The 13,373-nt window shown below is 35.6% G+C and overlaps 1 non-coding gene across 1 annotated transcript; it reads left to right on the top strand.

Annotated features, from left to right (window-relative positions):
- Nucleotides 1-313: 313 nt before the first annotated feature.
- Nucleotides 314-416, top strand: LOC111719666. The gene has a single exon (XR_002769690.1). It is a non-coding gene; the product is annotated as a U6 spliceosomal RNA (small nuclear RNA).
- The last annotated feature ends 12,957 nt before the right edge of the window (nt 417-13,373 follow it).

Here is a 13,373-nt window from a genome sequence, read left to right as displayed (position 1 = left end):
AAAATGTGTCTGTGTTTTTAAGAATTGTTCCCTGAAGATGATAAATGCTATATATAAACTATCTTTTTGTTGAGTTACATAGTTTTGGTATTTGGGAGGAATAGTGATCACACCATTGGGAGGAATTGGGAGGAATAGCTCTACCAGTAATAATAGTCCAATGTCCTCCCTAATAACTAAAATTTTTGAATTATCTAAGAATTAGATAACTGCTAAGCAGTTACTTAGTTACTTAGGAGGCCTTTGGTACCTGTGCCACATGGACTTTGTTGGCACTCTGGTGCAGGTCACTGGAGAAGGCAATGGTGGGCACTTGCTTCAGCAGCACATATACTAAAATTGGAACAATATAAAGAAAATTGGCATGGCCCCTGCATGAGGATGACATGCAAATTTGTGAAGAGAAGGCACTGGTGGAAAATCCTTTATTTATGGTAAGTTTCAAACTGATGGGCCTGTTCTACATTACTGCCAATTGTGTCCAATGGTTATTAGAAAACTCTTTCCAAAGGAGGGTTTGGAGGACCTAAGGGTAGCATTTTGGGGAAGAGGACTGCTTTCTGGAGAGGGAAACCTATTTCCCTATCCACCACAAAAGAGGCTTCAATTAAAACTTCTTAAAAGCACAAAAATTCACTGATTCACTGAGTACTATATAAGAGGATGATGACCTTTCAGCTACCTTACTACAGATGACGATAATCCATGTATGATGAAGACCTAGGGTTGTATTGGTGTTAACATGTGGCCCCTACACAGATCAGGTCAAATATATTAAAAATTTTCTCCAAAAGGGTCATAGAAAAACAATGGAAAGAATACTAGATTTTCTGACCTATATTTGAGTCTAGGCCTTTCTACTTATTACCCACGTGACCAGAGGCAAATAACTTAAATTATCTGGGTCTCAATTCCTATTATGCAAAATGAAAAGGCTTCATGCTATAGCTGATGCTTGAACTGTCTTGAAACCTAAGGATAAAGGGCCAGCTTCAGAGTCAGAAAGGCTCAGAGTCTTGCTTTGGACCCATGCTGGCAGCATGATCACAGTCAAGACATCTTACCTCTTAGTGCCTCAGACAACTCTATAAGATCATAGATATATTCAGATGAATTGTCAGTCTTATTGAAGAGGCAGAAAGAGGAAACAGGAAAGCACTTGGAACACTCTAACTTGTCCTTGCCCAAGATCACATAGTAAGTGCCTGAAGCTAGATTTTAACAGATATCCCCTGAAATCCCAGTGCTCTAACCCCTGAACCACCTAGATGGAGATCCTACAAGGTGATCAGAAAAAGGGTTACAAGGACTCTCTCAAGGTCTCTCTTAAGAACTTTAGAATTGATTGTAAGGCATGGGAGACACTGGCAAAGGACCTTCCAACACGATGTGCCCTCATCAGAGAAGGTCTGGTGTTCTATGAGCAAAATAGAATTGAATTAACTCAAAACAAATGCGAGATTCGCAAAAAAAATAGAGAATTCACCAAATGTTCATAGGGACTATTTGTCAGAGCATTTAAGTTCATATTGGTCTGATCAGTCACAGTTGGACACAATGTAGCTCAACTCTGAGACAGTGGTCTTTTGGTCCTCTTGGAGACCTGAAGGACAGCAAACAAACAACCAACTATGAAAAATGAGGGGATTGGATTAGTTGACAATTAAAATCCTTTCCAAATATAAAGTCGTGATTTTATAATTCTCTCTCTCTCTCTCTCTCTCTCTCTCTCTCTCTCTCTCTCTCTCTCTCTCTCTCTCTCTCTTCCCCTCTCTTTCAGTTTCTATGTGTCTATGTTTCTATGTTTCTATGTGTCAGTTTCTATGTTGGTCTATGTGACAGTTGTCACTCTTTCTTTTTAGGTCTCTCTCTGTCTTTTCTCTTTGTTTTGGTTTGTGGCTCCCAGTCAGTATTTATTCCAGGAAAATATGTTATTATATCTTAAGTATAGTTAATGGTCTGGGTTTCCACAAACGTAGGTAGTAAAAGTTTCTAGGATCTATACAAGGTCTTATGTTAACAAACACATTTTTTTTACATGACAGTCTTTTTCACTTGACTTCACAGAAAACATATAATAGGGTAAAACATTCAAATATTCCTATAATCAAATATAAAACAAAAACACAAGGCACTAATAGTATTTCTCCTCTAAAGGGACAGGAGCAGCATTATGGGTAATTAAAGAGTATATAAAAGGATTAAGAACGATCGAGGAGAATAATGGAATATAACATGAAGAATAAGTGAACCCCAAGAAGAAAAGAAAAAGGGATTTCATAAGATAAGGCAAAATAAATAATTAAAGATAGATTGAACAATTAGAGAGAAAAGCAAATCAATGAAGTAGACTGATGAGTAGGAGCAAATGTGAATCAAAATTAAGATTGGTACAAAACTGATTGGTGGGGGAAGGTTGTTGGGCCTGCTAAATTATTATTGAATTTAAGGAAAAGGCTTATCAAGTTATTAAGAAGTGATAATTGGCTATAAATATCAGTTAGGTGCTTTGAGTTGAAATGCATTTTAAAAAAAAAAAGCAAGGTTGAAAATATTGGCCAATGAGAAGAGTTGGGAAAATTGTATAGTGACTTATTTCAATAGTGGGATGTTGGTATTTCTACCACAGACAAGTGACTGTTACTGGTGTTCCAAGTGTAGGCTGATCTCCCTTCTAGAAAAGCAGCTTAATGGACTTGAAGAATGCCTTTGCCTTCTGCCCTCCCCTCTAAAGGCTGTTAGAGAGATTGAAGTGTTCCTAAAGGAAATAGAACAAAGGCTTCAATTGGGAGTTGGGGAAAAGGATCTGAGGTGGAGGAGGGGAGATGTGACACTTGCCAGGAGATTGGAAAGTCACAGGAAAAGCATTATCACATAAAGGAAAAAGAGAACGAAAAAAAGATTAGCTACATTAAGTCCAACTTGTATTTTTTGAAGTATATAATCAGTTCAACATGTTAGGTCAAAGTCTTCCTGCTTGTTTGTTTCTCCTTCTGAATTCCTTTCTATTCTCTTCTATACATTATTTTTCCAATATTCTTTTTTCTATCTTTTCCTTTATTTTCCTTTTTTTGCATCACTAACTACCTTCTATCTCCCAAATCCCTTCCTCTTGCAAATAACCATAAACAAAAGAAAATTATACATCAATCATATCCAAAAATGTATGTCTTCATTTATACCATAAACCCTCAGCTCCATCAGGAGATAGGACCTTCAGTAAAGGTCCTCTTCAGCTAAAGCTAATCAGCAATCATTGCTTAGAGGTTTTAGCCGTTCAAATTTTTTAGCCATTAAACTTAAAATGTTATAGTTCTTATATAAACTGTTCTCTTAGTTCTCTCTCAACTCTGTATAAGCTCATATAAATATTTTCAGATATTTCTTAATTCATCCCTTTTAACATTTCTTATAACACAATAATATTTCTTTGTAGTCATGTGTAATAAGTAACCACTGAGCCATTCCCCGATTGACAAACACACCTTTAGTTTCCACTACTATTTTACAACAAAAAGTATTATTATAAATATTTTTGAACATATGAGTCCTTTCCTTCTTTTTTTGTGAAATCAATGGAATATGTTCCTAGTATCAGTTTCACAGGGTTTAAGAGAGGAGAGTAGATAGATAGATAGTAGCTAAATAGATAGCTAGATGATAGATAGATAGATAGATAGATAGATAGATAGATAGATATAGATAGGAAGGAAGGAAGGAAAGAAGGAAGGAAGGAAGGAAAGAAGGAAGGAAGGAAGGAAGGAAAGAAGGAAGAAAGGAAAATAGATAAATTTATCTTAGCTATCAAGTACTTATGCTTAATATGTGCCAGCTATTATGCTAAATTCTAAGAATACAAATGCAGCCAAGAACAATAGACTCTGTACTCTAGGTACTGATGTCCTAATGGTAGAAAACAAAACCTAAAGGAGAATTGTGGAAGTGGGGGTGTATTGGAAATGTCAGAAAAGGCAGATTTAATGACTTTTTCAATATAATTACAAATTATTTTCCAGAATGGCTGGACTAGTAACATCTCTGAGACTTGGTGGAATGAAACACACTATGTGAGCAATGGTTTTGGTTGGGGAATCTTTTTCTTTTGAGAGGCAATTGGGATTAAGTGACTTGTACAAGGTTACACAATCAGTAAGTGTCAAGCATTTGAGATTGGATTTGAACTCATATCCTCCTGACTCTAGGGCTATCCATAGCTCCACCCATGGGAGATATCTTTTTCAAAAGAAAGAGGCTAGGGAAAGGGAATGGCAGTGTTGGTGTTAGTATGATATAGGGAGAGGCATATTCATGTAAGGGAATTCCAAGAATTGGACATGGAAAATATTTGAATGAAGGTCAATGGAGGAAAAAAAAAGAAGTAATTTTGTTAATGGAGTGTATAGCAAATCACCTAGAAAGAAAAGAATAGAATTGGGAAACAGATCTCAAGCCTGACAAAGAAATTGTATAACAGTGCTTAAGGGCTTTAATTAGCCATACATTTACTGGAACTATTTCTCTGCCAAAAGTAGTAACATCATGACTTACCTTAGTGGTAATTTCATACTTCAAAAGATAGGGGAACCAAAAAAGAGAATATTTTATTCCAAATCTAATTCTCAGTAATAGAGAACTGGTTTCTAGAAAGGAAATGATGGGAAACCAAGTATGATTACCATTTCTTCCTAGAATTTTTCATAGAAAAAGGAAAAAATCTGGGCACATTCTAAGTTTTAGAAAAGCAGATTTTTAAAGTATTCAGAGGAAAAAATATAGGATCTGTGGAACAAAGTGCCACAGTGGAAAGGAAATAAGCCCAAGAACAATGGGAGATGCTCAAGCAATGAATTCTGAAGAAACAAAGGAAAGTAATTCTAGTGAAGAGAAAAGATGAGATTTCTCTAAAGAGAACAACTCAGATATACCAGAAACCCACCAACATATATTTTAAAAGAAAATCTACAACACTGGAATCAACATCAGGTAATAAAAACAGTGTCAGAAATGCCAAAGCTCAGAATGAACTGAAGCTGATGAGAAAAGTTAAGTACAACAGAAAGAATGATTTTTTTAAACTATAGCATACAGAAAAATGAGGCTCAAAAATAATATAGAACCTTTTCTTGGGATAAGGTAGTATTTACAATATCACTGCTATATAGCCTAGGGCAATTTTCCTAAACAATTAAATAATTTTTAATTGTTCCAGAAGATAATCACTGGTATAGCCTCCTGAAAGACTAAGTATGGAAGCCTAGAGTTTACATTGGCTTCAGACAAGGTATACCACCATTGCAAATATACTGTAAAAGATTTTCACCTAGCTGAATCAAAGATTCATTATAATTATACTTTCCTTGCTAGTATTAAATGATCTGTAATCACTCAAAGGTTGATGAATGTGGGTGACCCAGCAAGCAAAGCAGTTCACTTTTTACTTTATTTCTGTTTTCTCTAAAAATGAGAATGACTTTGAACTGAAAATTACAGAACAAAACTGACTGATAGGAATTTAACATTCAAGGAAAAAAGGAAGAATATCTGGTAGTCCTTGATATAGTCACATCACCTGCTCAGATGAAAAATAACATCAAATACTGAAAGAGCTGGGAAATAAGATTGTTGAGTCATTGGTAAGCAATATACAAAAGATCAATAGAAAACAAGAAGATTGGGAAAAGGCAAATACTGTACTAATTTTTCAAAAGGAAAAGAGAAAGAAGCCTGCTAACTATAATTTACTAAGTGTGACTTCGATCACTGGGAATGCTGTAAAATGAATTACAAAAGAAATGGTTGCCAAACATCAAAAAAGGAAATTAGTGATTTCAGAGATATATTGTCTTCATCAAGAAGAGATCATTCCATGTTAGTCTCATTTTCTTTATTGACAGACTTACTGCAAGTGAATGCTATAGATATGGCTTATCTTGATTTTAGCAAAGATTTTGATAAAATATCTCATATTTTTCTGGTGGAGAAGATTAAAGTATGTAGATAGCTTGGTAATATAGTTCAAAGGTTTCAAAACTAATTAAATGATCAGGTTCAAAGAGCAGCATTAATAGTTTGATATTAACTGGGGAGGAAGTCTCTAGTGAAATGTGTCAGGGATCTCTGCTTGGTACTGTGGTCTTTAACATAAAAAATTATTTGGATAAGGGCATATTGTAATGTTCATCAAATTTGTAGATGGCACAAATCTTAGAAGGATAAATGCAATAGATATAAAGGTTTTTGACAGATCAAAGCACTGGACTGAATCTAACAAATTGAAATTCATTTGGGATAAATGTAATCTTAAAGTTGAGTATTGGATATTTTAATAATTACCAACACAAAATAGAAGATGAATTAATAGACATAAGTAAGGTATATGTGTGTGTGTGTCCAATAGATGATTGGTTCCTCCATAATCTACTGGAAGAACTATCGTACTACCCCACCCACTCCATCTCTTATGCTGGAAAAGACCATTTTCTAGGAACTTCCTTTTCAAGCAACATTTGTACAAAGGTTATGAGTCAGCAAATAAAAATTCCATGTTCTTCTGCACCAAGTCAGCAAACTATCACTAAGTAGGTGGAAGGAACTCCTTTGCACCCTTCCCACTCCATTGTACTCCCAAAGAAAGGCACAAAGAAAAAGCAAAAAGCTGAGAACAATCTATTGTTCTCTTGTTTAGGACCTCATAAAAGAATGGCTCCTCTGAATAAGAGTACATCCTCTTCAAAATCTTCTAAAGATTTTGCCAAAAAACAAATAGGAGCTGTTTCTTGAAAGGAAAGGGATGTTCATTATTAATGAATAAATAGTGTACATTGCTTTTAGACACAGTAATTCTTTGATATCTCATCACTAGGGACCGCACCGGAAGGTAGATTCCTGACTATATTTGTTGTATTCTAATTGTAAATGCTTAGGCCCTCTAGACAATGATGAAAACCATCAAATGATCAATTGAAAGGAGGAAGAAGTAAAACATTCATATTTATTAGACATCATCAAATAAGCAGAATAAAGAAATGTGAAATCATGAAAATTTGGAATGTTTTAATAAGTTATCCCTCCCAAAGGAGAATCAGGAGGAAAATAATAAAAGAAATCTTTGAACAGTGAAAATTTTCCTGCATTTCTAAAAGAAAAGACATCATAATATATGAGATGGCTACCTATACTGCCTATGTATTGCCCTAGCCCTATTAAAAGAGTGAAAAAACCATGGCTATACATGACATACATATGACACATATAAAGAATGTATATAAATACATGTTAATAATGCAAATGTGAAAGACACAGTGACTTCTTTGCCTCCTTTTCTTTAACTCCCCCAGAATATTTACCAAGGAAACAACAGAGAAAAATATCCTTCATTTCTCATTCATCCACAATCAACTCTTCTCTATTTTTTCACAAAGTATTCCCTGATCACCCAAAGAAGGAAGCATGCTGGTGAAGCTTCAGGGCCCAGCAGGAGTCAAACTCCCATGGATTTTGCTAAAGGAAGCTGTCAAAGTTTATAAAGCACTTTTTGTCCAGGCTATTTTTACTTATTTATCTATTCAGGTAGCCACCTGTGTCCAACAAGGAGCAAACAGAGAAAGCACCAGGAAAACAAATAACAACAACCATAGGTAGGAACACAGTGTCCTTTAGCTTGCCTACAAGGACCAGGAGAATCCCCACATGAAGGCAAAAATTAAAATACAGAGTCTATTTTCAACCTCAGAACATGAGAACAGCCAAAGAGTGAGTTGGGGGGAAGTAGTGTGAAATTTTAATTTAGATAGTTTATCCCTAAATAAACAATTTCACTGTAGTTATATTGTTAGCCTGAGAAGGAAGGAAGATGCTTTGTTGATTCTATTTTTCAGCCACTTGGGTCTTCTCTCAATCACCCTGTAGTGCATCCTCTGACAATCTGCTCATCAAGGCAGCTGATGTGCTTTTTCCCATGAATCATCCTACAAGAGTCTTCCAACATCTGTCTAATGTTCTATAGGCTGAGCAAGTATGAATTATAGTGTTTATTTCACCAGTGGAATACACCTGAAATCTAATGTAAAATAAATAAACTTTTACAGGTACAAAACAAAGCTCACATGACGGTTTATACGCCCAGAAGGTTTACCCGGAGCAAGAAGGAAGAAAGGTCAAAGCTGGACTTTCAAATTCGATAAAACTTGACACTACTGAAAGCAAAGTGGAGATGTGGTCTTCTTATGACATGGTCTCACGACTTTTTACCTTTCTCATTGTTCTGTTCAGGCCTCTTTCCAGCTTTCCAAGTCCTAAAACTATAGCTCCTAGAACTAAGATCAATCTTGACAAGACCAGAATGGAGAAAGATTCTCATGTGCTTATGCCTGGAAAATAATCTGTTTTTAACTCAACCAAGATCACATAAACTTTTTTTTAATTATAGATTTTTATTGACAAAACATATGCATGGGTAATTTTTCAACACTGACCCTTGCAAAAATTTCTGTTCCCCTCCTTCCCTCTACCCTTTTCCCTAGATGGCAGGTGGTCCCACACATGTTAAATCACATAAGCTTTTTTAGAAATCAAATCATAATGCAGATACATTACACATATATGTACACATATACATACATACATGTGTATATATGTGCAGATATTATACATATATAAAACATTCTGTAGAGATTTTCCCAAGAATAAAGGTCAATCAAGCTCATCAAAATATGGGGCTAGCATTTCTGACACTTTTTATAGGATTGTGACACATTTTTTATTTGATTTTCACTGTATCCAGTTCTAATTCCTTCTAGCCTTTGATCAGAACTGCTACTTATCCCCTAGGGTTCCTATCCCCCCCCATTCCATGATCAATTAATATTTTCTCAATATCCATTGACCAGATAGTCCCTCCTCAATAACAATTGAACAATTAAATCAATTAGCTTTTTAAAAAGAATATTGAGATATATTTCAAGGATCAAGATTTTTTAAAAAGAGCATTTTATGCTTTTATTAATGACTTTGGACCCAGGGAGAGTGGGTTCAAATTTAAAATGACTGATAGAAACACTAATTTCATATCTGGGTGTGTCACAGGCAATAAATGCCACTCTTTTTGCTTGGAGAACACAAGGTTCATGAGGAATAGGTTGATCCCCTGCAAGGATAAGTCAAACTGTTTGTTCTTCAGAAATGGATCCTCATCAAGCTTTGACTGTTATGGTCTTTACCTAGCAAAGACTCCTCTGGATTTTGCCATTACACCCCAAGAGTCTTGTCATTCTGCAAGATCACTTCAACCCTGGAACTCATAGCTCATCAGTACCAAGGGTTGGGACACCTCCCTCTTATTGGACAGGATGAGGTTGGAGAACTCCCAGAATCTCCACTTAAGGAGAACAATGAGGTCATTCATCTCTTCCTTACCTTCCTAGCTGTATCCCTCTGTACTTAACATGATGAGCCTAAGTACTTTCCCACTCTCCCTTTCAGCTTCCTTTGTATATTGTCTCTTCACATTAGATTGCAAGATTGAGGATATGTCTTTTAATCTTTTCTCTTTTTTTCTTCCTTCCTTCCTTCCTTCCTCCTTCCCTTCCTTCTTTCCTTCCCTCACTCCCTCTTTCTTTCCTTCCTTCCCTTCTTTCCTTTCTTCCCTCCCTCCCTCCCTCCTTCCTTTACTTCTTTCTTACTTCCCTTCTTTTTTCCCTTCTTTCTTTCCTTCCTTCTTTTTTCCTTCCTCTTTCTTTCTTTCTTTCTTTTTTCTTTTTTTCTTTCTTTCTTTCTTTCTTTCTTTCTTTCCTTCCTTTTTCTTTCTTTCTCTCTTTCTTTCTTTCTTTCTTTCTTTCTTTCTTTCTTTCTTTCTTTCTTTCTTTCTTTCTTTCTTTCTTTTTCTTCTTTTCCTGTGCTTAGCACAGTGACTGAAATATGCCAAATGTTTAATGACTTACTGACTGACTCACTCTTTTATGTGCTACAGTTACTAGAGCTCTGGTGGCTTTTCTGATCTTTTAAAATCCAGAAGTTCCTAACTTGTCCATTTCAACTCCAGTATTCATTCTTCAAAGATAATTAAAGAATAGACACAATTGGAACAAAAGAAACATGGTCACCATACTATCTTCATGTCTATAAAGAAATGATAGCAGTGCCTAGAGCTACTATTGACTTACCTCTCTACCTATTCAGAAGTTCACAGAAATTTTTCTTCCTCAAAAGTCATCAAGGAGAGAGAGAGAGAGACAGAGACAGAGAGAGACCAAAAGAGTCAGAGACAGAGAGCTTTTGGATGCACACTCAATAACCAAAATGGTTCAGTAACCACTTAACAATTATGTTGTCATAAATAATGATTTAAGGCATTTCCAATAGTCTTATGATGGAAAATGCCATCCATAGCCAGAGAGAAATCTATGGAGACTGAATATGGATTAAAGCATAGTATTTTCACTTTTGTTGTTTTTGCTGCTGTTTGTTTGCTTGAAGTTTTTTTTCCCTCGCAGCTTTTCCCTTTTGATCTGATTTTTCTTGTGCATAATGAATATGGAAATTTGCTCAAAAGAAAAAAAATGTTGTCATCACTCAGTAAGATGATTGGAAACAGTCATAAGATTCTGGTACATACTTTGAATGAAGAGCTATAGCCCCTTCATGTTATATGTCCAGAAGTAGTCTCACCAAACCTCCACAGGTGTTTGTAGCAGGCATAGTTTGTTGAATCTGTTCTAAAAAATGGACCAGAATTGGCCAATCCCTATTCCCTTTCTCTTATCTTAACTTGTTTTCATCTTCAGTATAAATCTTTTTTTTTTTTTTATCTAAGTTGGTTCATGAGTTTCCTGTACAGCCATACCAATCTCTTCAGACAAATTCCATTTTGTTTCCTCATCAGAATTGTCTCTCCTTTTGAATTTAGAATTTCATTTATGAGAATTTCCAATTTGTCCTAGGCTGCCTTCCATGGTAGAATTTTAATTCATGGGACCTTTCTGTTAAACGCTTTGAAAACTGCTTGCCAATAATTCAGTATATATAACAGATTATTCCTGATTTTATTTCATTTCTCTTTCACAACCTCCAAAAAATAATAGTCATCATCAATAACGTCCCCATCATTTTCACTCTTGTTAGAATCATATCCAGAATAAAATTTCTAATCGTTTGTTGTTTTGCCTCTTGAGGGATGAAATTTTCATGAAAACAAGTTAAGGAGGCATCTGCTCTGCTTTTGGCAGGGAGGGTGCTCCAGCAGATGTTTGGGTAATAGAAATTTTCCATCCATGCCTAGGTGCCAGGCTTATAATCCAGTTCCCAAGCTCTTTGCCTATTCCACTTTCTACAGTATATTTCAATGACAAAGTCACTTCTGTTTCTATGATGATGATGATGATGATGATGATGATGGTAGTGGTGGTGATGGTGATTACAAGGATTTGGATAATGCTTCAAGGTTTTCAAAGCACAGTTATATATCTTATTTCATTTGATACAAGGATCCTGAGAGTTAGATACTATTGTTATCTCCACTTTATAGATAGTAAAACTAATATTGAGAGAAATCAAATGACATGCTTAGGATCATCCCAAGTGTCTAAGATGGAATTTGCACTCAGGTGTTCCTGACTCTAACACTCTATTCCTGGAGCCATTAGCTACATTCAATTTTCACTTAAAGATTTCCACTATGTTTCCCTCTCTTCTTTCTGGATTTCCTCACATTAATATGTCATTTTATTACATGATATTTCCTCCCCTTTACCTACCCTTTTGTTGTTGTTTTTAAGAGAGTATGGTCTATCTAGTCCCATGTTCTAGCCAAAGATTTTATTTTTCTAAGACTCAGTAATACTTATGATTTATCTCACAGGTTAACAGATTCATAGATTTAACAATGTAAGGGACTTTTAAAGTCATTTACTTCTGCCCTTTTACTTTACAAATGAGAAACCTGAGTCCTGGGGTGTTTATATAACCTGTACGAGGTCATATGAGAAGTGGCAGAGCAAGAATTTCAAGTCAAGTCCTTGGATTCTAAAATCAGCATTCTCCAGTGCAGAATGCTACAGTTGATCTATATAGTATATTCTAAAGAGAATCTTGCTTCACTCTTCCCCTCTACTGATCTTTACACAAATGTTCTCCTTCATGCTTCCATCTCCCTGGATTTGGATTTCTTAGAATGAGTTTACCTTCTTAATTATAGTACCATAATTCTATACTCATGCTGTATCTATCCTATTTCTGTTGAATAATCATTGGTTCTTCATAACCATAATTTTTTCTCTCTTTCCATTAAGACCTTTAGTTCTTCTTGGTTGTTTCCTAAACTTTGACTTCCTAAACTATATATAAACACTTTAGATGAAGGGAGGAGGTTACTACTATTTCCTAAATCAATTTTGTATTCTATGACCGTCTACATGTCTCAACTAATACTAGCTAACATTTTAACCTTAAAGGTTTGTGACAGATCCTAAATTTATTACTTCATTGGGTCCTCATAGCAATCCAATGAGGAACATGTTATTCTTATCTCTATTTTATAAATGAAAAAAAATTTACTTTTAAGGTTTTTTTTTAAGTGTCATGTGGAGAAACAGCTTAGCCTCACAGACACTTCCAATGAATCATATGTATTCAGGCTCAGTCCTAAAGAACTGATTTGGAAGGATGCAGTCAGCTCAGGATTGGTCCCTTTGTCCCATGATGGCTGAGTGGGACTGCAGGAGTTTGTAGGTAGAAGAGACTTGGATCAAACTAAAGTATAAATGACTTTTCTTGTGACTTTGGGAATGGAGGCATAAAGGGACAAAGAAAAGAAAAAGAGACTGAATTCCCTCTCAAGAGGCAGAATCCCCAAGGACAAAACCTGGTTTGCACAGGTAGGTCCAGAGATCAGGTATCTTTTAGAGGGAGAAAGAAAATAGCCCACAAACAAACAAATGATTGAATGACTAAACAAATAAAAACAAGCAATAAATGAATAAAATAAAAATTTTTTAAAGTAACAAAGAAAGAAAGAAAGAAAAGAAGAAAGGAAGCAAAAGAAAGAGAGAGGGAGAGAGAGGGAGAAGGAGAAAAAGAGGGAGAAAGACAGAGACAGAGAAAGAGACAAAGCCAGAGAGAGACAAAGACAGAGAGAGAGGCAGAGAGAGACAGAGAGAGAGAGAGAGACAGACACAGAGAGAGAGACAGAGAGAGAGAAGCAGAGAGACAGAGAGACAGAGAAAGAGAGAGAGAGAGAGAGAGAGAGAGAGACAGATAGACAGACAGACAGAGAAGAGTGAGGGAGGAAGGAAGGGAGGAAGAAAGAAAGTAGTTTAGGTCCCTGAACTCAGTCATAGTTCTATATAATTACAACTAGATTTTCAAGATAGCAGGCATTG

Source organism: Sarcophilus harrisii, chromosome 3 (assembly GCF_902635505.1).
Source record: "Sarcophilus harrisii chromosome 3, mSarHar1.11, whole genome shotgun sequence".
Lineage (NCBI taxonomy): Eukaryota > Metazoa > Chordata > Mammalia > Dasyuromorphia > Dasyuridae > Sarcophilus > Sarcophilus harrisii.
This window is presented reverse-complemented; position numbering and strand designations above follow the sequence as displayed.